A 26228-nucleotide genomic window follows, 5' to 3' on the forward strand; every position below is an offset into this window, starting at 1 on the left:
ATAATATAATTGTGATCACTTAAAGAGGTGACTACAATCCTAGGGGATTCACAGTGAGGGGTGATATTAGAGAAGACAATCATATGGTCAATCACTGAGCTAGTTCTCCAGTTCTTAAAAGTAGGGATGGTCTGCCCATTTACATCTTTTGCGAAGTCCAAGATTTCCAGGTCATAACTGCCCATGAAACTATACAAAAGGTCTCCATAGCTGTTGTGCCTAAAGTGCAGATCATCAGAACCAGCATTATTTATAACCCCACAGACTTTTTGGGTTGACAGTTCACATAACAGGATGTTAAAATCACCCACCCAAATGAAATAAAAAAAACATTATTTTGGTCATTAAGATTATCAATGGTGCTAGCTAAATCTTTAACTACAGATGTCCTATTATCATCAAAAACATTATTATAGTAGATAAGTAATAATACATTCCGACCTTGATCATCAAGGAGCCTTAGGATTTGAACATATGCTCCCACAGTTATGTACCTTTTAACTACAATCCGCCGATTGATGGAAACTAAAATCAGGAGGCCACCTTTAGCTCTCCCAGAAGTAGAAGCCTGCGCTGGCAGGTTATAGGAGGCAAACCCCTCATAGTTAACTTCCTCCCTACTCCATGTTTCCTGGAAACACAGAATATCATGGGTATTGATAAAGTCGTTCCAGGCCAGGGCATCCCCCTTAGTTTTCAGCCCCGCAATGTTCCAGCTAATAATAGTGATACCCTTAAGACCCCTTGTTCTATTAATATTTTAGGGCAGGGTCGTTCCGTTAGGGTCAGCTTCTGTATTAGGATTCCCGTTAGCTATATTCCCAATGCCGCTAGACAAATTGTCGTCGGCCGCCATGGTCGGCTCGACATCAATATGCCTTTCTCTTATACCAAACGCCTGGACGTTCGTGGTCACACATAAAGCGGGCCCACGAAACTGGGTTTGTCAATCGTTAGAATCCAGGGTGCTTAGGGCTTGGGATCTATTCTGCGTCGGGATCTCAGAGGCTGGACAACAGTGGGAGGTGAAAAGGCTATTTCTGTTGGTATCAAGGGGCAATTTAATAAGGTGGCTGTAAAAATAGCCGAGAGGGCGGACACAAATACTATTCTCAACAGGTGTTAAGGAAGCAGCCCTTAACAAAACTGTTGCCACATGTTGGGGGTGTTTAAAATTGACTATTACACAGTCACCCCTACATGTCTTGCTAGAGTTGCCTATCCAGTCTACCCTTCTGGTACTTAGCATTTGGTCAGAATAGGTAAGTGGAAACCCACAGTGGTTGTGCAACCATGAGACTGTTTTATTTTTTAATGAATCATGAGATTCATCCACATGCTTAGTAGGGATTGTTTCAGTCGATGGTACATTGGTTAAAACAACCACGTATGGTGCACAGTCATGTGGGAGGTTAATAAAGCGTTTTCTCTTCAACTCCCTTGGTCCAACCTGGCGAGCAGGGGCCACTGCCACTGCAGCTTGTTTAGTCTGACAGGTGATAGGAGATAATTCAGGAAGAGGGGGTACAGATAAAACTACATTGGTTACAGTCCCCCCCCTTAAGTTGCTTTGGAGCAGCTTTGGGGGCTATAGGACCCTTCTCAACTACCCTGGATCTTTCGGCTGAGGCAATATAGGTGTCCAAAAGTTCACCTAGTCTGATTACTTCAGCAGAAATCTGGTCCAGTTTATCCACTAGGGGTTTAATGATCTTTTCTACCATGGAGTCAATGATACTGACCAAAAGGTCAAATTGGTCGGTATTCATTGTTACTGGGCCTTTCTTGTCCATTGGCTGAGCATCCCCTGCGGTATAACTGGAAGGTATTTCTACTCTTCTTTTGTTGCGGGTTCGGTTTTCCCCCCCGGTTGATTTGAGCTCTCGGAGCTGGTGAGCACTGGACAGGGGTTTCAATAGATACATCAGACCTATCCATATTATAAACTGATTCGGCAGGCACTTCCACTTCCACTAGCACTTCAGGGCTATACAGCTCGCAATTATCATCCACTGGTGAGGCCATCAGTGAGCTCGGCAGAGTGTTACATGTAATGGGTTGACTCCCCTTACCAAGCGATAATCTGCGCTCCTTGTTGATTTTATTGACCACTTTAACTAAATAATTGTCCATCGTGGCACTCACATAAGGGTTTTTAACGGCCTTCTGTTTAGACATTATAGAGCTAGTAAGGAGAAGGTTAAAATATACTTAATAAATAACAAAAGTTATCATGAAATGATAATAGAGATCAAGTAAACAACTCGTAATCCTACTGATTAAAATGAGCAACTCATAAAACACAAACAGAGAGTTTGGTAAAGTCAGGTTATCTCATTGATTGGACCATATGTCACCTCTGCTGCTGCGACCAAGGGATGTGGCCCAGCCCAGCCTTGTCCTGCCCCGGACTGCCACAGACTGTCCCGGGCTTCTCCCGGCGACGCCCGCGCGCGTCTCACGACGCGGGGCTATGCGCTCGTTTTAAACGCCTCCTGGCGCTGCTAGCCCCGTGTGTAGTGCGCCGCGCCGCTGGGGCTGCCGGGAGTTGTGGTCCCGGGGCGGCGGCGGCGCAAATGCGGGTTCCGGCTGACTCTCGGCGGTGGCGGCAACAAAGTAACAAGGTGAGCCCCCCGGTGGTCTCCTGCAATGCATTAATCACTGCTGACTGTCAAATGTAGAGCCTGCACTCTGCCCTTCACACCTCCTGCCCTGCTGCGGACCCTCATGGCGTGTACTTTCAAATCACTTGCAGGAGATCATATCTTTTGTTAGCACCTGTGGAAATTTAGTTCGTATACTGAACATTATCTACGCCATCTTGCAGACTCACGTACGAGCATACACGACAGCCATTTTAGGTACCATGGTCTCCCTGGTCACGATCGCTCATCAGCGCACTTCCCTGACCCTGCGAGCATCCCCCATGCACCCTGACTGCCCCCGCTCTCTCATGCACAAGTCAGGAGCCCTCCCCTCCCGCATGATTCTGTCCCAGAGAATCGCACCCCGCGCCTGACCAACACCTCCTTTCCGTCCATGAATACCCCTCCTTTGATGACCCTTCCTCTGAGCCTAATGTCAGCACTGACCGCTGGTCATCCTTTAGCCCGAGGTTACAGTTTATTGCCCCCTACTGTATGCACTCGCCTCTCCTGAAAGAGGCCACTATTGATCACGACCCTCCACCCCCAGAGATTCGATCAGGCGCACACATTCCAGAGAGATCGGCAGAACACTCAGCTGCGTGATAGCCCCTCCCAATCATATGAGGGGAAAGGGTCTCTACTGTTGTCATGTGTTGGAATGGGCCGGAACTGGGGGGTGACAGGGATATCGTTCTGATGTCATTCTCATGCTCTACAATGTCCCTGTTGTAATAAAGGACGTTCACATGTCTAAAACCAGTGTATAAAAGACCAGCTCTCAGAGAAGTTGAGAGAGCACCTCGAGACGATACCTTGTTGTCCGATCTGATGTGTTCCACTCCGTCGGAATAAAACTTGTTTCCTGTCTTCCAGTCTCCAGCGCCTGCCTCTTTATTGAGTAATTTCGTATGGTATTAGAGGCGTTTTACGCCGGGCAAATTCAACTTAGGAAACAACTACTGAAATCGCCTGACCATTGTAAATTGATCTTTATCAATTGGCGTCCCAAACGCGGGGCCCATCAGCGACACGTGGATCCAGTGGGAGAGGTCCCGACGACAGAGTGAACGACTGCAACGATCGGAAGAGCTCCTGTCCGATAGACCCTCGTCTGACAGCCGATCATCTGAACTTCACTGATTCCGAGCAGACCTCTCCCGAGTGATCTACGGTCCTGACTGGGAACCGCGATAGCAACAGAGAATAGAGGACGATCGGGCGCTGGAAGCGGAAGACGAGAAACTGTCCATGCGGTCCGGGTAAGGTCGTGACACACGATAAAATTGCGAAATTGATTGATTGATTGTTTGATAATACTAGTATTACTTATTTGTCTCTGAGAAATTCTCTATTTGCAAACAAACACAGAATCGCCATACTCTGTTTAGTCTTTGCAGATAGGGGAGAGTAGGCAACGCAAAACTTTAACACGTCGTGCTTATTCTTTTTTTCTCCCCATTGATTGATTGATTGAATCGAGCATTGAATTGTTCGAAGTTGGTTCTCTTAGGGATCTTCTCTGCCTGCAAACGGGGAAGAATAGGAATATTCTCTCTCCCTTTGCAGAAAGTGAAGGGTAGGTAACGCAAACCTTTAACACGTCGTACCTATTACGTTCCTCATTGATTGATTGTTTGACCAAACATTGACTGTTTGGAATTGGGTCTTTCGGGAGGTATTCTCTGTTTGCAAATAGTGTAAAATAGAATATTCTGTCCAGCCTTTGCAAATAGTGAAAAGATAGGTAGTGCAGGCTTTTGCCCCCTATGGTAATTCGTCATGCCTATCTTCTCCCCATTGGTTCATAGTTGGGTCAAACCGGACCGCTTATTAGAGATGAACCATCCAGCTCCACTGGAGGGCACCCCTAATAAGGACATGTTTACTAAGCAAGGACTAGTCGCTATAGCTTATAGTAAGTTATGGCATAAATATACAAAAAGGGATCCTAAAAACCAGTGGCCACTGATAGGTTCTTTTGATGAAAATAAAATAAAAACACTAGAAACAGCTGTAAAAATAAATAAGGCAACGCCCACTATGCTCGATAGTATCGGCATGTGGCGCAAAGAAGCAGAGCATCGCAGGAAAAAAGAGGAAGCAAAAACAGTGAAAGAATTACGAAAAGCAGCCCATCTGGCCGCAAAAGAACTAGATGAAGAAATAAGAAGAAGAGAGGAAGTTAAACAATCGCAAGAATCAGGACTGACAGGCCAATGCCCTGTCAGGACCACTCCTACGCTCTACCCGGAGGTACTCTCCAAACAACGGGCAAATGACGAGTTACTGCTCGGTCCTCCAATGATCTACATGCCTCCTCCTTATGCTCCCTGCCAGCCTCTAGCACAACACTCACCAGTCCAGAGTGCAGTCGAAGGTAACCCTAGCGCTAGTGCCCCGACTCTTACGGTCTTCGCACCAGCCGCATCGGTAACAACACCAGATGAACTTGAGACTGGCAAACAATTAACAGCCAGACCAAATAGGTTGAGCAAAGATGAGCGGGATGGAATCGACCAAATAGCAAAAACCCTGGTAGAACGGAGGGAGAGTGAAGAATATACGATGAATATGCACAACTCGCATGCCAGTAGTCACAGACGGCATTTTATTTTACGGTTCAGCTACCACACCCTGAACGCGTATGAGGATAGGTACCAGACTAAGGGTCCTGCTAAATTGACGGCCCTACATAGAAAGGTTGATGTCGGAGATGGGGCTGAAAGCGATATGACGGATCTCTTCATGCAAATGCTTGAGGTCTTCCGCCACCTCGCGGAGCAGAAACCAGAGGTCAAGCTCACAGTCCCTGAGACGATTGAACCCTCACTAGGAGCAGCCAACACTATGATGCCTATCAGAGAAGCCGCCCCCTATTGGGTTCCCCCAAGAGGTCAGGGAACAAACGATGATATCAACCATGCAGATGCCAAAGGGAGGGTTGTGTACAACTGGGTTTACCAACCATGGGATCGGCAAGATATTTTAACTTTTAGACAAACCCTGCCCGATTTAAGAAAAAACCCTACAGCATTCTATACCGAATTAGGCACAGCTTTGGGCTCAACTATAATGACTTTAGCGGACATGGATTTATTTTTCGGGTTGTGTCTGCCGGCTGATGTGTGGAAGCAAATCCGGAGAACTGACGACACGGAGCCGTTTGGACACACCTGGACAAAACTCGATGAACTAGATAGGCAGCGAGAGCCCGGACAGAAACCTGTAAAAGACATATTGGAACTCCCTGACAAAATAGTGCAGAAGCTAAAAACGTTGATCCCAGAAAAGAAGGTAGACTGGTCGATAGTCACGGCCTGCCGCCAGAAACCTCAGGAGGACGTATCAGAATACTTCTCACGATTTGAAACATTGTTCTCCGACTACAGTGGCCAAGACATGACCACCGCAACCGGACAACACCTATTCGTGCAGAACTACGTAAAGGGGCTATTGCAAGAGGTCTCCCAAAAGTTACAGACTAGCGAAAGTAGTTGGGGAGCCTCCAAACCTGCAGCTATCCTTCAGATGGCTCAGTACTACGAACACCAAAAGAATGAGAACGAAAGGGCAACTGAGAAAAAGAAAAAGGACCTAAAGGAACGAGTAATGATTGCACAACTACAGGGAGTGACCACAGGGAGGGAACGGTATAGGGGGAACTACCAGTCGAATGCCCCTAGGAATTCGACCCCTAGAGACCGCAACCCCGCCCCTGGCGCTCCACGAACCGACCTTGATGAGAACCAATGTGCATTCTGTAAAGAATTTGGACATTGGAAGTCTCACTGCCCAGCCCTTCGGGAACTGATTAGAAATAAAGAGACGAGGGACATGGCAAATGGCCCCAAAACTGGAGGGCAGGGACGAGGACAGACTCACGACACCACCAATGACCGATCTGGTAAACCAAACACATTTGACCGCCCCCGACAGAATCAGTGCCAACTGTCCGATGGCTACAATGATCACGACTCTGCATAGGACTGCCAGGGGCAAGGGAGGGATCCAGTCGAGCTCTGTGTAGACCAGCAAGGTCCTTATGTCACCGCTAAGGTCCTGGGTACAAAGACTCCATTTTTGGTAGACACCGGAGCGACACGTAGTGTATTATCAAAACGACTGATTCCAAGGGCACCCTTGTCTGGCTCACACATTACCTCGATAGGTTTCGATGGGACGCCCTCCACTAACCCCCTGTCTGTACCTATCTCCTTTGACCTAGGAAACAATCCCACTGACACGACGTTTCTACTCTCCTCCAACTCCCCTGATGCTATTATGGGTATTGATTTACTGAAACATTTCCGAGCTACTATTAGGTGTTCCCCGGAAGGAGTCCGAGTCATCCTGTACGACAACCCGAACATGTCCAGACCCTACCCCGCACGACACATGTACATTTTGACAGATGCTGACCTATCCTTGCTCGATTCGCTACCCCCGCACCTATGGGCCAGAAACGACTCAGATGTGGGACGAATGATGATCGATCCTGTACACATAACTGTTTGACCAGATGCAATACTCCCGAAACTCCCACAGTACCGGATATCGCCCGAAGGCGAGAAGGCATTGGTAGTGATTATTCAGTCCTTGGTAGATGCAGGAGTGGTAGAGGAAGTAGTTAGTAATGTCTGCAATAGTCCTATCCTACCCATTGTTAAGAAGCAAGGTGAGGGGGATGAGAAAGCGTATCGCTTCATCATCGATCTACGAGAAGTCAACAAAGTGGTGGTGCCACAGTACCCTGTAGTCTCAGACATCGCCACCATTCTGACTCTCATCCCGTCCACTGCCACCACCTTCACCGTTATTGATCTTAAAAATGCATTTTTCTCTATCCCCATCCATCCAGACAGTCGTTATCTCTTCGGCTTCACTTTAAAAAACCGTTCATACCGATTTTGTAGAGCTCCCCAGGGCTACACTGAAAGTCCCAGCATTTACAGCCAAGCCCTGAAAAGGCAGCTGGACGCTGTCCAGCTACCAGATGGAGTAGTGTTGATCCAATATGTCGACGATATCCTTTTGGCGGCCGACACCACTCCACTTGCAATCACAGCCACTATCCAACTCTTGCACTTTCTTGCGGAGAATGGCCACAAAGTCTCCAAAAAGAAACTGCAGTTCTGTCAGTCCCAAGTAACATACCTAGGTCATCTCCTGTCCAAAGAAGGGAGAAAACTTACACCCGACCGAATCCAAACCATCCTAGACACCCCTATTCCAAAAACACAGAAGCAAGTCCGTTCATTAGTAGGCCTTACTTCTTTCTGCCGACAATGGCTACCAAATTTCAGTCTCATTATAAAACCCCTACTTTCCCTGTTGGCCAAAGATGTTCTGTTCCCACTCCCGTGGACTCCCGAATGCCAAGCCTCCTTTAAGGAGTTGCGAGATGCCCTTTGCTCGGCACCCGTTCTAGGAACACCAGATTACTCCAAGCCCTTCTCCCTCTACACTCACGAAAGGGAGGGATGCGCATTGTCCGTTCTGACCCAGTCCATCGGCGCCAAACAGCGCCCTTGTGCCTACTTCTCTGCCACTCTTGATCCAGTCGCCAGAGCTCTACCAGCCTGTCTTCGAGCAGTAGCCGCTGCTGCTGTCTCTATCCGACAGAGTGAGGGAATTGTACTTTCGAACCCTCTCACAGTACTAGTACCCCATGCAGTTGACACACTTTTGAACCAGACAAAGACTCAACATCTGACTAGTGCACGACTGACAGGATACGAATTGACTTTGCTTGCGCCCCACATCACTCTGAAGAGATGCACGACATTGAACCCTGCTACACTGCTACCCTTGCCCGAAAATGACCCCAATGTGCCACCTATACACGACTGCGTGACTCTCACAGACGAACAGACTAGGAGTAGAATTGACCTCCGAGACGTTGCTCTCACAGACCCTGACGGAGAACTATGGGTAGATGGCTCTTGCATCAAACTCCCAGACGGCACCACTTCTGCTGCCTATGCGGTAACGACTGCTCGAACAGTAGTTGAAACAGCTTGCATCATACAACGATCAGCACAGGCAGCAGAACTAATTGCCCTCACACGAGCATGTATCATAGCAGAAGGAACCACGGCGAACATTTACACGGACAGCCAGTACGCCTTCGGAGTAGTTCATCATTTTGGGATCCTGTGGAGGGAAAGGGGATTTCTGACGTCCCATGGTACACCCATCCTTCACGGAGATCTAGTCTCCGCCCTGATTGAAGCAGTCCTTCTCCCCACACGATTAGCAGTGATCAAATGTCAGGCACACAAGAAGGTGACAGATTTAGTTGGACAGGGAAACTCACTAGTGGACATCACTGCCCGAACCACAGCTGAGAATAGGGCCACGACGCGCATATATGTGACCAGGTCACAGGCAGAACAATGGACCGACGCTAGGGAAACGATCAGGGATATCCAATCGACCAGCACACCACACGAACTAACTGAGTGGGCACGGGTGGGTCTAAGGGACGATGAAGGCTGCTGGCGGACAAAGGACACAAACAAATGGTTGCTGCCTGATGCATACTTGATCCCCATACTGACAATGGCACACTCCCCTGCACACATAGGTTCTGCCCCCATGATCGAACTCATTTCCAAAGTCTGGCACAATGGCAAGATCCCCGACTCAGCCAAACGCCTAGTCCAACAGTGCCTTATCTGCTTACAACACAACCCCGGGAAAGGAACTGTGGTACCCCGGGGAGGGTTTGGGATCCCCGACCACCCCTTTGAGGTCCTCCAGATGGATTACATCCAGCTAGAGAGGTGCCAAGGCTTGAAGTACGTATTAGTCATTGTATGTGCCTTCAGCAAATGGGTGGAAGCCTATCCGACCCGTGATAACACTGCCATGACTACTGCCAAAGTACTGCTGAAGGAGTTTTTCCCTCGTTACGGCCTTTGTCGAATTTTATGGAGCGACAATGGCCCCCACTTCATAGCTGAAGTCATCCAACTTATCCTGAAGGGGTTGGGGGTCAAACAAAGGTTCCATGCGGTCTTCCACCCCCAATCCGCTGGCCTGGTTGAGCGACACAACGCTACACTGAAACTGAAACTGTCAAAAATAGTGGCCACCACAGGGCTTAAGGGGCCAGATGCCCTTCCACTGGCACTACTATCGATGCGCTCCACCCCCACTAAGCATCACTTGACCCCCTACGAAGTTGTGTTTGGGCGGCCTATGAACCTCTGGACTGCCCCCAAACCAACCTCCATTCATGACGTCCCCGACGTCCTGCTGTCAGATTATTTGTACAAGTTAACTAAGACATTGTCTGTCATTCATCAACAGGTGCAGCAGGCCATCCCCGATACTTCCAGGGGTCCCGGTCACGATATCCAACCGGGTGACTACGTTTTAATCCGGAATTTCCAACGAGCGAAGAGTCTGGAACCCCGGTGGACGGGCCCCTGGCAAGTACTGATCACCACTCGGACGGCTCTTCGAGTGGAGGGGAAGAAGCACTGGCTGCACGCCCATCACTGCAAAAAGGTTTCCTCAACCCTGGCCACGACAGACAACGTCAACACCCAAGAAGAGCTCCTGAACAAAGACCGACCATCACTGAACTGTTATCCTGATACCAAGGCACTTGAACTTTCAAAACACTCTGATCCCACTGTGCCATCTCGAGAAGGGTATTTCCTACGTCGAAAGGAGGGAGCTTCGGCTAAGTAGACCACTGACTAAGTTAAAAGTCTCAGAACGGTGACCCAAAGCAATCAAGGGCTACCTGGAGAGAAGCTAAACTAAGTCTGGGGTTCTGCCCACTACCGAGCACCTTGAAGATGAAGATGATGGAAGCACCAGATAAGAAGATGATGGAAGCGCCAGATAAGAAGACATCGAAAGCAACAGGAAATACCCACTATAGGAACCCAAAAACCGACAAATTGCACAGCTCAAAGACAATCGCTTTCTTCGTTATCTCCCTGTTCTGCCTCCTCCTCATGACTTCCTTCTGGATCCTGGAGGAAAGCACGCCCGCTCACCAAATGTTGCCGACCACTGTCCAGCCGACCACCGTGAAAGAGCACCACCTGATCACCCTTTCACCTCAGCTTCGAGAAAGGCGTAGGGAATTCTGGAACAATTCCTTTGTACAACTGTTGCACCAGCACAACCTTGCTGCAAATGCCACAAACTGCTGGATCTGTGGGTTGCTCCCACATGCTACCGGACACTCCATCCCCTTTATTCCTTCACCTTTCTCAGTTCACGGCTCTTGCCTCGCCTGGTTGATCCTCATGCAAGAAAGCCACAAGGACAATGCTGCTTCTGGTCAGACAGTGTCGCACTTCTACTATGGGTTTTTGTTGAACAATACAGGAAAGCCCTTTTGTCCTGCAATTTCAGGTTCAACCTTCCTTACGAACATCCCTGCCAAAGAAAGGGTCGAAATGCAAGTGCTCCACAATCCAGCCAGATCCACCTTCTCTCACCTGCGGAAACAAACGGCTGCCACCCTGACTACGGCCCTGTCCGTCATCAATGTCACAGGACTCGTATGCCTCGAAGGACAAGGAACACAGCTGGTGGGTCACAGTTCTTGCCGCATCACCAAACCATTGGCCTCAGCTGACCCCCCTTCCTTTGTTGCTTCCCCGAATATGTACTTTGTTTGTGGCACCAAAGCTTACACGTGGCTCCCAAAAGGCTGGAAGGGTACGTGCTACATCGCCTTCATTCTTCCTCCCACGTATGTGGCCCCAGCCAACCACCACCGGCAAAAGCGCGCTGGAGATGTTGAACAAGCCGACTCCACCGGAGCACAGTTCCTGGATGCAGCAAAGGGACTAGTTCCTCTGTGGGGACCAATGGCCAATAGCCGCGCAATCCGACATCTAACTCAGGCATTGGAAACAACCATCAACATCACCGCTGGCGCCCTCGCCAACAACACGGCTGAGCTTCAGGCAGTCCGCCTGGTGGCTCTTCAAAACCGTCTTGTTTTAGATGTGATTCTGGCCGACCGTGGAGGTGCATGCCGTGTCATCGGCTCCAGCTGTTGCACCTACGTGCCAGATAACTCACCTTCAGTCTATAAAGCAATCGAACACCTCCACAGACTGTCCTCGGAGGTTCACCAGGAACAAGAAGGATGGTCACTTGGAGGCTGGTTCTGGGACACTTTAAAGAACTGGGGATGGAGACTGTTCACGTTTTTATTGATACCGATCACGATACTATGTGGATGTTGTTTAGGTATTCAATGTTTACCACCTTTATGTGCACTTATTTCCAACTGTATGTGCTCTAAGACTTTGAACCTTAAACCAGAACACATGAGTCCCCTATACGAAATAGAATTGCGTGGTCTCATGGGGATTGATCCGAACTGACAAGCTGGCGAGACATGTTAAAGGGAGGACTGTGGAAATTTAGTTCGTATACTGAACATTATCTACGCCATCTTGCAGACTCACGTACGAGCATACACGACAGCCATTTTAGGTACCATGGTCTCCCTGGTCACGATCGCTCATCAGCGCACTTCCCTGACCCTGCGAGCATCCCCCATGCACCCTGACTGCCCCCGCTCTCTCATGCACAAGTCAGGAGCCCTCCCCTCCCGCATGATTCTGTCCCAGAGAATCGCACCCCGCGCCTGACCAACACCTCCTTTCCGTCCATGAATACCCCTCCTTTGATGACCCTTCCTCTGAGCCTAACGTCAGCACTGACCGCTGGTCATCCTTTAGCCCGAGGTTACAGTTTATTGCCCCCTACTGTATGCACTCGCCTCTCCTGAAAGAGGCCACTATTGATCACGACCCTCCACCCCCAGAGATTTGATCAGGCGCACACATTCCAGAGAGATCGGCAGAACACTCAGCTGCGTGATAGCCCCTCCCAATCATATGAGGGGAAAGGGTCTCTACTGTTGTCATGTGTTGGAATGGGCCGGAACTGGGGGGTGACAGGGATATCGTTCTGATGTCATTCTCATGCTCTACAATGTCCCTGTTGTAATAAAGGACGTTCACATGTCTAAAACCAGTGTATAAAAGACCAGCTCTCAGAGAAGTTGAGAGAGCACCTCGAGACGATACCTTGTTGTCCGATCTGATGTGTTCCACTCCGTCGGAATAAAACTTGTTTCCTGTCTTCCAGTCTCCAGCGCCTGCCTCTTTATTGAGTAATTTCGTATGGTATTAGAGGCGTTTTACGCCGGGCAAATTCAACTTAGGAAACAACTACTGAAATCGCCTGACCATTGTAAATTGATCTTTATCACACCTGCATAACAAATGAGTCTCTCCAGGCTGCCCTGCCACATACCACGCATCAGGGGTGAGGCAAATGCATTTTACTGTGGTGGTCTGTATAATCGCACTAAAACACATTCATACATTTTAGCTTCTCTCACACTACTGGCACTGACGTGGAGACACAAGCGGGACAGAGCGTCGGCCAAGCACTTCCTGATGAGCAACCGTGCACTGCTCTGGCAGAGTGTGAGAGTGCAGCACTAGTACTGCACACTGTGCAGAAAAGTAAGTTATCACGTGCCGGACTGGGGGCTCAGAAAGCTTTGCTGGCTGCAACTTTATCGCAGCTGCTGCAACACTTTGCCCCCGCCAACCACTGTGGCTTTCACGTGACATAGCATCAGGTACTGCAACAAAGTGTATGTCCATTTGCAGACTGACACTCTCTCTCTTATGAGTGAGGGTCGCAGCAGTTATGTTTCTTTTTAGTTTGCCACCCACTTCCCTCTGTGGCCCAGTAAGTGGTGCCCAAACATGCGGTGTGCAACGCCCGCATTCACAATCATTGACAGGTGAGTGTCGCACAGTCTCATCGCACAGGCAGGATCCTCTGTGAGATGAATATACAACTGGATCGGACACTGCCTCTGGTGGTGCGTCCTCGGGAATCTTGTGGCGGCCCGGTTCACTCAGGTCTGTCTGAATCATCGTGGTTTTCTGATTTTAATATCAATATGTTAATTGTGAGGTGCTAAGTAGCCTGCGCGAGGTGCTTATCCCTGCATTGACACTTTTCAGATTGCACATCGAAACACATTCACGTCTGCTTCAATCCGATGGTAGCAAAGGTATATTCACAGTACAATCTAATGACCACTGCCAAATCTCAACTTCCTATTGCGGCATCCCAAAATGTAAATAAACATCTATCAGTAGAGATCTTAATAGAAATAATTAGTATTCGTGTTATTGTTTTTGTACCACAAAACAATGTGTAGTACACTGGAATGGGGCGACTCGAGACTTTGAGAAACTGGTGCATTGCAACTGTTGCTGAAATGAAATGTAGTGTGAACTCGCAGGTAGCGGGCACCATGGTTCACCGGACCCCGAGGCGCTTGCTCACTCAGCTATTAATGATACATTTTATAGTATAGTGACTGAGCTAAGTCTTTTTAAAATATTGGTACTTACTACTTTGTAGCAGTTTTAAGATCTTCTTAGAGTTTCTCGTTGCTCAAATGGGTGTAATTTCTGATACTTATAGATTTCCCTCGTTATCATTGCTTGATTAGTCTCGCAAGAAAGTGTCTCTCACAGACATTGAAATGTCACTCATAAATACTCTGAAATTATGAAAATGTCAACATAGCAATTTGAAACTTTGGCAGCTACGTCCAAGATTTTATCAAAGACTGGTGATGGCTGGAAGTGCCCCCAGTGCTAAAATGAAGAGCCCAATAGCGACCCGTCTCAGCACCTGTCTTTTTTTTTAGAACTGCAGGTTCCGAGCACAGGCAGGACTCAGCCCACTTAAAGCCTTGGGTACAACGACGAAGGCACTATCTTACTCTACCAGTACTTTAAGAGAGACCAGCAAATCCTGGAAAACTTGAGACCCACTCACGTCCAGCCTAGTTTTCTATTTCTGGCCTCAGGCTTCTGGATCTTTGTGATTATAAGAAAATTGCCATCCGCACTATGAACAGAAATATACCGGAGGAGGGGGTGCAGAGGCAATTATTGCTTTGGATATAGCTTTTTTATTTTAGAAGTGTCTTAAACGCTCCTGCTTTTCTGCACTGCTTTCCCATCAGTTACAAAATGTATTTGTGGTGACAGAGGGTCACAGTGGGGACTGGTCATCAAAATTAGCTTTTCTTATAGATTTTAGGCATAATTGCAGAAGCTCATTGTTGACAGGTGTTCCTACTCCTAATATATGTATATTAAATGGACTTTAGAATTCATTTTAAAATGTTTTCTGGACGCTATTTTTGTAAAATTTGAGTTACATTTTTGGGCTGGTATTTTTGTCGGATACTGCTCTGCGTTGGGCCGAATTTTGGGTTGTACTTGGGCAGCTTTGTGCTTGGGACGGTTCTCAAAATCTGGCAACACTGCTAATCGGGTAGGCTGTCGCGTCGAAAAAAGAAGCAAGGAGCAGGCACTGTACAGTGATAGTGTTGTAAACTGTTCTCTGCGTGGTTCAGCCACTGGTTGTGGGATGGCATACAGTATGTTTCATGGCGCTAACCATGCCAGTTTGAATGTAGATTGTGGAGCACAATACCTGCACTGATGCTGGGCCCCTCTGAGTACCGCTACTCTCCTTGTCTGATGAGAAGTTCTGGTATTCAAGTGAACAAAATAAAAAGGTTGTTGAGCACAACATTATCTGGACTTTCATGTGATAACCCAATGCACTTCGGGTGACAAAGTGACGCTTTGTTTCCATTGATCTAATTAGACTAACACAGCTACAAAGAGGAATGTTCAGGACTGGAGGCCCACAAAAGCTATAATTAACCTAAATCCTCCAAATGCATTAAAAATAATCATAATTAAAATGGTTCCTCCAATGCTGCTTTTTAATGGCAAGTTACAGTGCATGCTTGTACACATATTACGAATATAACCAATGAGAAAACAAATTGAATGCTGCCGACAGACTAGTGAGTCTCCTCGTTATCGTAGGAAGCTTGGCGTGAAGCCCACTTATCTTTCGAACGTTCTAGAAGGGAGGGGGTGTACGGGAAGCAGAATGTTTTGTGCCTGAGATGAAAGCCCTTTAGTCATCTGTGTGAGACCAAGGAAGGGGGCAGGGGATGAGTAATCAGTATGCTCTGTCCTGGAAGGCAACAAGTGATTGATTGTCAGTAGTGTAAATTAGTCATTATACGACCTACTTCAAGGCGATGGGGGCTCTTCCTCAACGGCAGCCCTTGGACACAATTATCAAAAGCACATGTTGAGCTGGGGGTATAGGGGGGTGATATGGGGGATGGCAGATGACAGAGGTTAGTGAAGCCATGAGCCCGTGCTTTTATTTAACATTGGTCAGCGTTCTGTCACCAGAGTCAAAGCAAATATGTTTTTATGTATGTTGCACAAAAAACCTTCAAAACCTGCCGACTCCTCTTAATTTAATTTACACGTAGAGAATATTTTGCAATAGATCTGTTGCAGAGCACGCACAGCCACGTATTCTACCTCCAAGAAGGTTCTAGAAATTAAAACTTGTGCGATAAAGAGATAAAGGGCACATGCATGAAAGTTTAATTTTTAGGTTCCCTAATTGCAAAATGAAATGCAACAAAGCATACAGCAAATAGCAATTCTCCAATAGCGATTCCTTAAGAATCGCAAACGCAATTATGACTCAAGGCCCATAGGTGAGAATGATCTTGCATTGCCTTAATTGCAATTGCCTAATTGGTAATAGCAAATTAGGAAATGCAAAGTCAAGGGTGCCCTGGGGCCTTAGCCCCCCCCCCCCCCGAGACACCCCAAACAAAAAAATGTGCATGTGTAAGGCACACACATGCCCTAGGGGCATGTGTGCGCCACATGCACTTTGAAAAATGCAGTTTTGTGCATTTTTCAAAGTATGCACATGGTTAACTTCAACTTGAAGTTGATGTACATTAGCATTTCCTAAATGCACAGTTCGCATTTAGAAAAAGCTTCTTGCATGTACAATAGGTATTTGCAAATTGCGATTCCCTATTTGCATTCGCATTTTGGGGAATCGCAAAAACTTGACGATTAACTAAATTGCGAAACTAAAAACCTTTCATGCATTGGAAAAGGCAATTTTGCAACGCATGAAAGGTTTTTGGTTTCACAATTTAGGTAATCACAAGTTTTTGCGATTCCCCAAAATGCAAATGCAAATAGGGAATCGCAATTTGCGAATACCTTTTGTACATGCAAGAAGCTTTTCCTAAATGCGAACTGTGCGATTACCTAAATTGCGAAACCAAAAACCTTTCATGCATTGGAAAAGGCAATTTGGTACATCCTGGAGAGCATCCTGGCAATACTGAGGCCCGCCCAGCATCCATGGTGGAGAAACAAAGCTGTTCTCGAGGGGGGGACAGAGGAGGCTACCCTTTAGGGAATTGTGAGTACTTTGCAAACTGATTTAATCCAGGCTGATGTGAATGAGCCACCGCGTTAAAGAGGGGGGCAGGCTCACCCGACGGAGATTGCTTTTTCTCACTCAACGAGGACTCAGAGTCAGTATTTTCAAGTGGATGTAGCTCGCTCGAGGACTCAGACTCAGGCTCACCAAGCACCTCATCTGCCCAAAGAAATACCCAGCAAGAAAGGAGATCCAGAACAAAGGCTATCGAGAAGTCAGCTCGTGCTGCCAGGAAGCTAGTTTGGGACTACTCAGCCACATCTCAGATGTACCAAGATGGCTGTAGTGATAATAAGCAAGAAGGGTAAATAGGGCAAGCCGAGTCCCCCCTAAGACCCAACCGCAGGCTGCCTCACTGGACTTACGGCTTGCCACTCTAAAGCAGATGCAAGGGGAAGCAAGGATAGAGAGCCGCAGGGCTAAACAGGCAACAAAAAAAATCCAAGAGTCTCTCAGGAAGATGAACAAGCTGTACGAAGATGTGGCAGACAGAGTGGCCCATGTCGAGGAAAGGACAGGAAGACTTGAGTACGACGTTAGTAGATGGCAGTCTTTTAAGCAAGCCCAGGACAAGGTGACTGACGATGTCCAGTGGAAGCTGGAGGATTTTGAGAACCGGCAGAGGCGGAACAATATAAGATTACTGGGGGTGGCTGAAGGGCTCGAGGGGCAGGATGCCAGGAAGTTGGTGATTAATTTACTCATAGGTGCCCTGAGATGACCTCTTGGAATTGGGAGACCGAGGTACAGAGAGCACACCGATATACTCTTACCCTAAGGAGAGGGCAAGGGACATCACAGACAGACAAGCCAAGAGCAATTCGGGTGTATGTGGGCAATTACCTTCTGAGGCAGGAGATCATGGATAAGGCAAAGCCTGACTCAAAGCGCTCATTTAATCAGATTACGTTCTTTGCCCGGCCAGACTTCTGCCACGATACTGTGGAAAGAAATGGAGGCTAAGGCAGATGATAGCTCCATTTCTTCATTTCAGTGCCTCGGGTCAGAGGCATATCTGTTGTATCCTGCAAGGCTTAAGGTGATCACGAAGGGCCAGGTTAAAATGTTATTTTCTGAGGTGAAGGCACAACAATATTTAGAGGAGTTGAAAGGGCAGGAGAGGGTATGAGGGTATGAGGGCATGAGGGCAGGAGAGGGTATGAGGTAGGAGATATGGCTATTGAGGAATACTTAGTTTATGTACTCTCTGTGTGCTGTAATCACTGATAAATGGCAAACATGAGTATTGTATTAATCTGCAGTGTATGAAGTAAGGAACACACTGTTTGGACACTTCGTGGGGCACATCATGGCACCAGGGGGGAGGAGGCTGCGACAGCTGCGAGCTTAGTGGCCACACATAGGTCATGGTTGACCTATTTGCCCGTAAGGGGGGGCTTCTGAGGGGGGGGGGGGCTTCAGGAGGTGTGGGACAGAGTGGGGGGGGCTGGGGGAGGGGGGGCATAAAGGGGCGAACATACAGCACAGCACAGCACAGATCATCACGATGTTCAAAACTTTCTAATTTTCTGGTGGAAAAATGTGGACTTTCATTTGATGTATTCTAATGAGTGTTCGGATTGCGTCAATTAATGTCTGCGGTCTCAACGATCAAGCTAAAAGCCAGCAAGTTGCCAGTATGTTAAAAGCAATGAGATTAGACCTGGTATGCTTACAAGAGACTCACATGGGGGTCGATTCCGATCCGGGAAAAAGCGCTCCGAATAGAGGTTCAGAGCGTTTTTCCCCGTACGAGTCGTACCCGTAGGCGTCCCCGTACGAATCAGCAAGTACGATCACAATCTAAAGCGTCACTCCGTACGGCTCGTAAAAAACGCCGTACGAATCGAAAGTCCATACGAATTGCATTCGGCTGACGCTCGACGCAACGTCCGAACGTAAAAAGAGCGCGTTTCCCGAACCAGGAAGTACGATCCGTGTAGAACACACTCCGTACGGCTCTTTTTCTATGAGAGCTCAAAACTACCGTAAAACCACACTCCGGCACGAACCGCACCCCGGTACGCGACAAGCAGGACATGAACGCCATCGTCCGTCTCATCCCTATCATGTACGGCCACCACCTCGTACTTAGAAACCGACGACGGCGCAGAAGGTGAGTACAACAAAATCCAACATACGCGCACATCTCCATTGCACGACTGTCATCTCTGGGTACGTCGGTCCACACACTCCCGCACTTCATCAGTGTAATACGTGCAGCATGTACGCCATCCAGCTGGGGTACGGTACGTCAACGACCTCGGGCTACGGTACGTCACCGCACAACACCAGTGCAATACGGAGGCGTGCCGCACCTACGTCATCGAAGTACATCACCGCACTTCACCAGTGTCATACGTGCAGCATGTATGCCATTCAGCTGGGGTACGGTACGTCAACGGCCTCGGGGTACGGTACATCACCGCACAACACCAGTGCAATACGGAGGCGTGCCGCACCTACGTCATCGAAGTACGTCACCGCACTTCACCAGTGTCATACGTGCAGCATGTACGCCATCCAGCTGGGGTACGGTACGTCAACGACCTCGGGGTACGGTATGTCACCGCACAACACCAGTGCAATACGGAGGCGTGCCACACCTACGTCATCGAAGTACGTCACTGCACTTCACCAGTGTCATACGTGCAGCATGTACGCCATCCAGCTGGGGTACGGTACGTCAACGACCTCGGGGTACGGTACGTCACCGCACAACACCAGTGCCCAGCATCAGAGTGTGTGTGTGGCTAAGACCCCCACCAGTGCCCACCAGTGCCCAGCACCAGAGTGTGTGTGTGGCTGAGACCCCCACCAGTGCCCACCAGTGCCCAGCATCAGAGTGGGTGTGTGGCTAAGACCAGCAGTGCCCAGCAGTGCCCAGCAGCATAGGGTGTGTGTGGCTAAGACCAGCAGTGCCCAGCAGCATAGGGTGTGTGTGTCTAAGACCCCCACCAGTGCCCAGCAGTGCCCAGCATCAGAGTGTGTGTGTGTCTAACCCCCACCAGTGCCCACCAGTGCCCACCAGTGCCCAGCACCAGAGTGTGTGTGTGGCTGAGACCCCCACCAGTGCCCAGCAGTGCCCAGCAGCATAGGGTGTGTGTGTCTAAGACCCCCACCAGTGCCCACCAGTGCCCAGCAGTGCCCAGCATCAGAGTGTGTGTGTGTCTAAGACCCCCACCAGTGCCCACCAGTGCCCAGCAGTGCCCAGCATCAGAGTGTGTGTGTGTCTAAGACCCCCACCAGTGCCCACCAGTGCCCAGCATCAGAGTGTGTGTGTGGCTAAGACCAGCAGTGCCCGGCAGTGCCCAGCAGCATAGGGTGTGTGTGTCTAAGACCCCCACCAGTGCCCACCAGTGCCCACCAGTGCCCAGCACCAGAGTGTGTGTGTGGCTGAGACCCCCACCAGTGCCCACCAGTGCCCAGCATCAGAGTGTGTGTGTGGCTAAGACCAGCAGTGCCCAGCAGCATAGGGTGTGTGTGTCTAAGACCCCCACCAGTGCCCACAAGTGCCCACCAGTGCCCAGCACCAGAGTGTGTGTGTGGCTGAGACCCCCACCAGTGCCCACCAGTGCCCAGCATCAGAGTGTGTGTGTGTCTAAGACCCCCAGCAGTGCCCAGCAGCATAGGGTGTGTGTGTCTAAGACCCCCACCAGTGCCCACCAGTGCCCAGCAGTGCCCAGCATCAGAGTGTGTGTGTGTCTAAGACCCCCACCAGTGCCCACCAGTGCCCACCAGTGCCCAGCATCAGAGTGTGTGTGTGGCTAAGACCAGCAGTGCCCAGCAGTGCCCAGCAGCATAGGGTGTGTGTGTCTAAGACCCCCACCAGTGCCCAGCAGTGCGCAGCATCAGAGTGTGTGTGTGTCTAAGACCCCCCCAGTGCCCACCAGTGCCCATCAGTGCCCAGCATCAGAGTGTGTGTGTGTCTAAGACCCCCACCAGTGCCCACCAGTGCCCAGCATCAGAGTGTGTGTGTATAACACCCCCCCCCCCCCACTGCCCAACAGTGGCCAGCCATTACAACATATAGCTAACATTCTTAACCACATTACCACCAGGAGATTGACACATGTCAACATAACTATATTTTAACATCATACCACCTCCCAGGCACACAGCAGTCACAGACTTTTTCACACAAACTCAAGTTCAGAAAAGGAAAATAATAGCTTTATTCAGCTGGTTCCAAATATAAAAGCAAATAAGAGTCCTCGCTCATTAAAGGCCAATAGCCAGTCCAAAGATGTCTCTGCAACAGTCTGTGCCTCCATGGGTGTGCACACACCCAAACTTGCCTGCACATGGCGTTTAATCCGCTGTGGTAACTATGGGGGCACCATCTGTTGAATCCTCCGGCACCGCATGGACAGGAGAGGGAAGGACAGGTGGAGTGGGTGCAGGTGTAGTGGATTCATCCACACTGGTTGGGGCATCCCCAAAAGTAGATTAAAAAACCTGGCTGCACACCGCAGCCAGTGCAGAAAAACTAGCACCTGAACACGGGGACACATTGGGGGTGGAGGTACAGGGCTGTGAGTCAGTTCTACTGGGTGTGTGGATGCGTGTGTGAGGTGTCTCCCCTCTCCATGGGTGTGTGCCTACTTCCCCTTGAGAATGGGTGCGTGGAGCTTTGAGCTTCTTATGCTGTGTGTGTGAGCTGGGTGTGTCTGACCTGTGGCGTGTGCGAGTATGCTGTGTAGGTATGTGAGAGGCAGAGGTGGATGGGTCTGAAGGATGGGGGGGGACAGATGCTGCTGGGTGTACAGAGCTGCCGTCAGTGTTGACTCCATAGCAGCCACACTCCGACATAGATCAGACATGGCCGATGACATGCCCTCCATGAATGACACCACCTGTGTAAGCAGTTGTGTATGTCCATGGAGGACAGTCAGCATGGATGTCTGACCTACTGCAATCTGCCGGAGTAGGTCCACAGTCTCAGCACTGAGGGCAGCAGGGGACACAGGGGCAGGGGCTGCGGTGCCGGGAACAAAGGAGACACGGGGTCTAGCACGGACCCTAGGGACACTAACGACTGGGAGGGTGGAGATGGTACTGGAGGAGGGGAGGGCAGACAAAGAAGAAGATGTGACCATTGCTGCATATTCCCCCTCCTCCTGAGAGTCTGACTCGGAGTTGTCAGCATGGTAAGATGTGTCAGTCACATGTCGTCCGGCCTGCAGACTCGCCTCACCCTCCGTGCCACTGCCTCCCTCTGACTCCTCAAAGCAGGTGGCACTGTCGCTGGGTCCCTCTGCCTGGTCCGCGCCTGTGTCTCCTTCAGATTCAGATGCTGCTGCTGTGGGCAAGGAGAACAACAAAAACATATCAGTCACCTGTACACATCAGACATATAAGCTACAATACATTTTGCCTCATTTCTAAACATGGCATGCATTATGAGTCACATTACACAGAACTCTGCACAATGCAAAGTCTAGTTGTGGCCAATTGTGAGAGACACAACGCTCAATGTATAGTAGGATACAAGCAACAGCCAAGGAAAACACTAGTATGAGAGACACAATGATGATCCACAGCCTGACAACAGGATAGCTGATCATGCATCCCAGCTCATTTTCCCACCCTGCCACCCAAACCCAGACCTGGACATGTTTGAATTGCTTACACCTTGTGCCACATGGGAAAAGTCCTGCCTGAACTGAAATCTGATGCCATCCAGGGACATGAATCAAGTGTTACATCACCTCACACTGGCATCACAGCTGTTGACACCCAAAGCCACATTGTGTGGCTGACCATCATTATTAGTTAGACACAACAATCTAAGTATTTGGCGAATATGCACACACGTACTGCCCAGTGTGAGTATGCATGAGCCCAAAATATTGCACATGTACATTGTGCACCTGTATCCAACACATGACAAATCGAAAGAGTACCATGGACAAAGGCCACTGAGGCTGACTCGTGCAGAAAACACATGTTGACACTCAGGATACGTGCCAAAGTATTAAGAATGGCAGACACAGTGCACATGTGGTGCTACATGTAATGTACCAACTGGTGTCACAGACCCACCTCCAACATGATGATGTGCAAAGGAAGATGCATACGAAGACATTGCACCATAGGAGTACATGTGAAAAACAAACATCAGCCAAAGTGCTGGGCAAATGTGGAGTACGGCTAAAAGTTTAAAGAAGCTGGTGCAGAAACTGGGACATTCTAATGCCAATGCATGGAGTGCCTGTCTGATCACACCACTCAAACTATGGGAGTGTTACCATGCCTTGGAGCACTGCAGGGAGCATGTGACACACATGACAACAAACAGACATGTACCTACCCCCTACCTGCTGCTGTCCCTCCTGCAACTGCCTATGGAGGTCTGGGAACACCACTTCCAGGACCCGGAGCATGTGGGGGGTGAGGTGGCGGGTGCCGCCATGCCGGCGTGGAGCTTCCAGATGCAGCTGGACTCTGGCGATGCGGCGGGTCCAGCACCGGATGTCCTGCCACCTCTTCTTGATGTTTCTGAGCCTCCTGCGAGGCCCCCCCTCACTCCTGACAGCCCTGGCGATGTCCAGCCAGATTTCACCCTTCTCATAGGTAGATACCTGTCACAAATGTAAAGTAAAAGAGCATCAGTACACCTGGTCCATGTCCAAAAGACACACATATGTGGACAAAATACTTTTTGACGACAGGGCATCGTAGCCTCCACACATTTGCATCATTGACCAGGAGTATGTGGCCTGTGAGCAAACACTGCTGCAGTACATGCCATTGAAAGGCTACAGATGACATGACGTGCGCTAAACACTCTTAGAGCATGGCACTCACAGAGCAATGTATGCTACATCTGGATGCACTGCAGCCCCTGACACGCTGACACACACCCCACTACACGAAATAACCCTCTTGACACAACACTGTACACCCTGGCATTCACTCCCAACAACATTGCATCTAAACACCATACATACACAGTGGCCATTATGTCACACACACAACAGGTGCACACTCCAAGGTATTGCACACATCACTCACCTGATCCCCTGGTCTCCCATACAGCTTGCTGTAGTTTGGCAGGAGGGCATCCAGCAGGGCCTTGTTCTCAGCATCAGAAAATGCAGGTGCCCTCTCCATGCTCAGCAAATCAGGGTCCAGAGGATTCAGAGACAGCAGCTGTGGTTACCACACCAATGTTGTGCAGGCAAGTGCCCTCACACAGCCACATGCTGCCTTATATCTGTGCTGCAGAGGGTCTGTGAGTCCAAGGAGTAGTGTGTGATAGGCCACCATAGTTAGCATCCTATGTTCCATCCAATCACATCACACATAAGGCCATGACACACATATGCATGGTTTGAAAACTGAGCCTGAGCTGAACAACAACATTTGCAACATTGCATACTTTTGCCCAACTGAATTTCCTACAACACCTGTAGGAGCCTCAAAAAACTCTGTATCCATGACAACCTGGTTGCATTTTGATCAGTACACTGTTCCCCTAGATGTTGGCTATGTATTTATTCAAATTCCCACACAAGTACGGTGACATTGCGTATGCAACCCATCCAATGGTGTTACGAGGCGTACACACGCACGTACCATTGGGGTACGCTTGGCTCGCGTATGGCTGAAATGCAATAGGGAAACGAGGCGTACACACGCACGTACCATTGGGGTACGCTTGGCTCGCGTATGGCTGAAATGCAATAGGGAAACGAGGCGTACACACGCACGTACCATTGGGGTACGCTTGGCTCGCGTATGGCTGAAATGCAATAGGGAAACGAGACGTACACACGCACGTACCATTGGGGTACGCTTGGCTCGCGTATGGCTCAAATGCAATAGGGAAACGAGGCGTACACATGCACGTACCATTGGGGTACGCTTGGCTCGCGTATGGCTGAAATGCAATAGGGAAACAAGGCCTACACACGCATGTACCATTGGGGTACGCTTGGCTCGCATATGGCTCAAATGCAATAGGGAAACGAGGCCTACACACGCACGTACCATTGGGATACAATGCGTCAGACATGCTCGAGTGTACGATTGTGTAGGCTGCATCCCTGTCCTACCCCATGTCACCATTGGGAGAGTGAGTCCAGGAAATCACATAGCAGGGATGTAGTCTACACTCATGTCTAGGATGTGGATGCATACATCAGCATGGCATCCATACATCAGCATGCCCAAGGTGTGGCAGACATAGAAGAAGCACAGGGACTGTGACTTTGTGACTCAGTTGATGTGTGAAGAGCTGGCGAGACATGTCATCAACCATATTTCACATGTGCATCACATGCATTCAACACTTCACACCGGAGTTAACGACTCATATTGGTGACTGACCCTCACCGTTGGTGTCTCCACTGTTTTCACGTCAAGCACAACAACAAGAGCTGCTCAAACTGCTGGGAATCCAGGTGTGATTGGACCCACAAGCCGCTCAGACTCCAGCAGTTGGCCCTGCACCAATATAGCTCATGGTCTGGACGTAGGACGAGTGTCTGGGCGTTGGTGTTGAGACATCAGAGCCCCTGAATTACACATCAGTCCTCCAGGGCTGAGTCGTCACGTATCCCAAATGAGTCAAAGATATGTCATCGCACTTCCAAATCCCCACAATGCACGTGCAATGCTGCATGTGATCCGGGTGACACCGGCCATGCGGCTCTGTCAGATTAGCTACCGTCGTAGCCTGCACCACGACCTCCGGGCCCTGCCCTGCATGTGAAGCAGGAGGAGTCAGTGCACTTCCTCATGTCCATGATGTCCCTCAACCCAACAACGGCCTCCGCGTTGGCTCCTGTCCCAGCGGACCCGTCTGGGGGCACGAGCGCGTCTGGTGAATTGCCCCTGACGCCATCACTCGCTTTGTCCCTGACGCAGGCGGCGCATACGTCCCGGAACCGCTGGGACAGACAGGATGTGAATGGTCACCCTGGTCCTCGCTGGTTCACCTCACAACCTCACTGGCAACAGTCCCCCAGGTGTCAGCCTTGGTGCCGTTCTTGGGTGGTGCTGTCCCCAATACCACACACTGTACGGCTCCAGCGTGGAGACTGTGCGGCTGAACACCGCTATAAATGCTGCATGGGGAGTAAAACTTCAATGAGCCTGCCACAGCTCATTACAATGGGTGTTAATGGGTATTTGTAGGGTCATGAAGACCCAGTGGCACGTGAGTGTCAGTCCCAAGATGACAGGACAGGT

This window comes from Lissotriton helveticus, chromosome 3_1 (genome assembly GCF_964261635.1).
Source record: "Lissotriton helveticus chromosome 3_1, aLisHel1.1, whole genome shotgun sequence".
Lineage (NCBI taxonomy): Eukaryota > Metazoa > Chordata > Amphibia > Caudata > Salamandridae > Lissotriton > Lissotriton helveticus.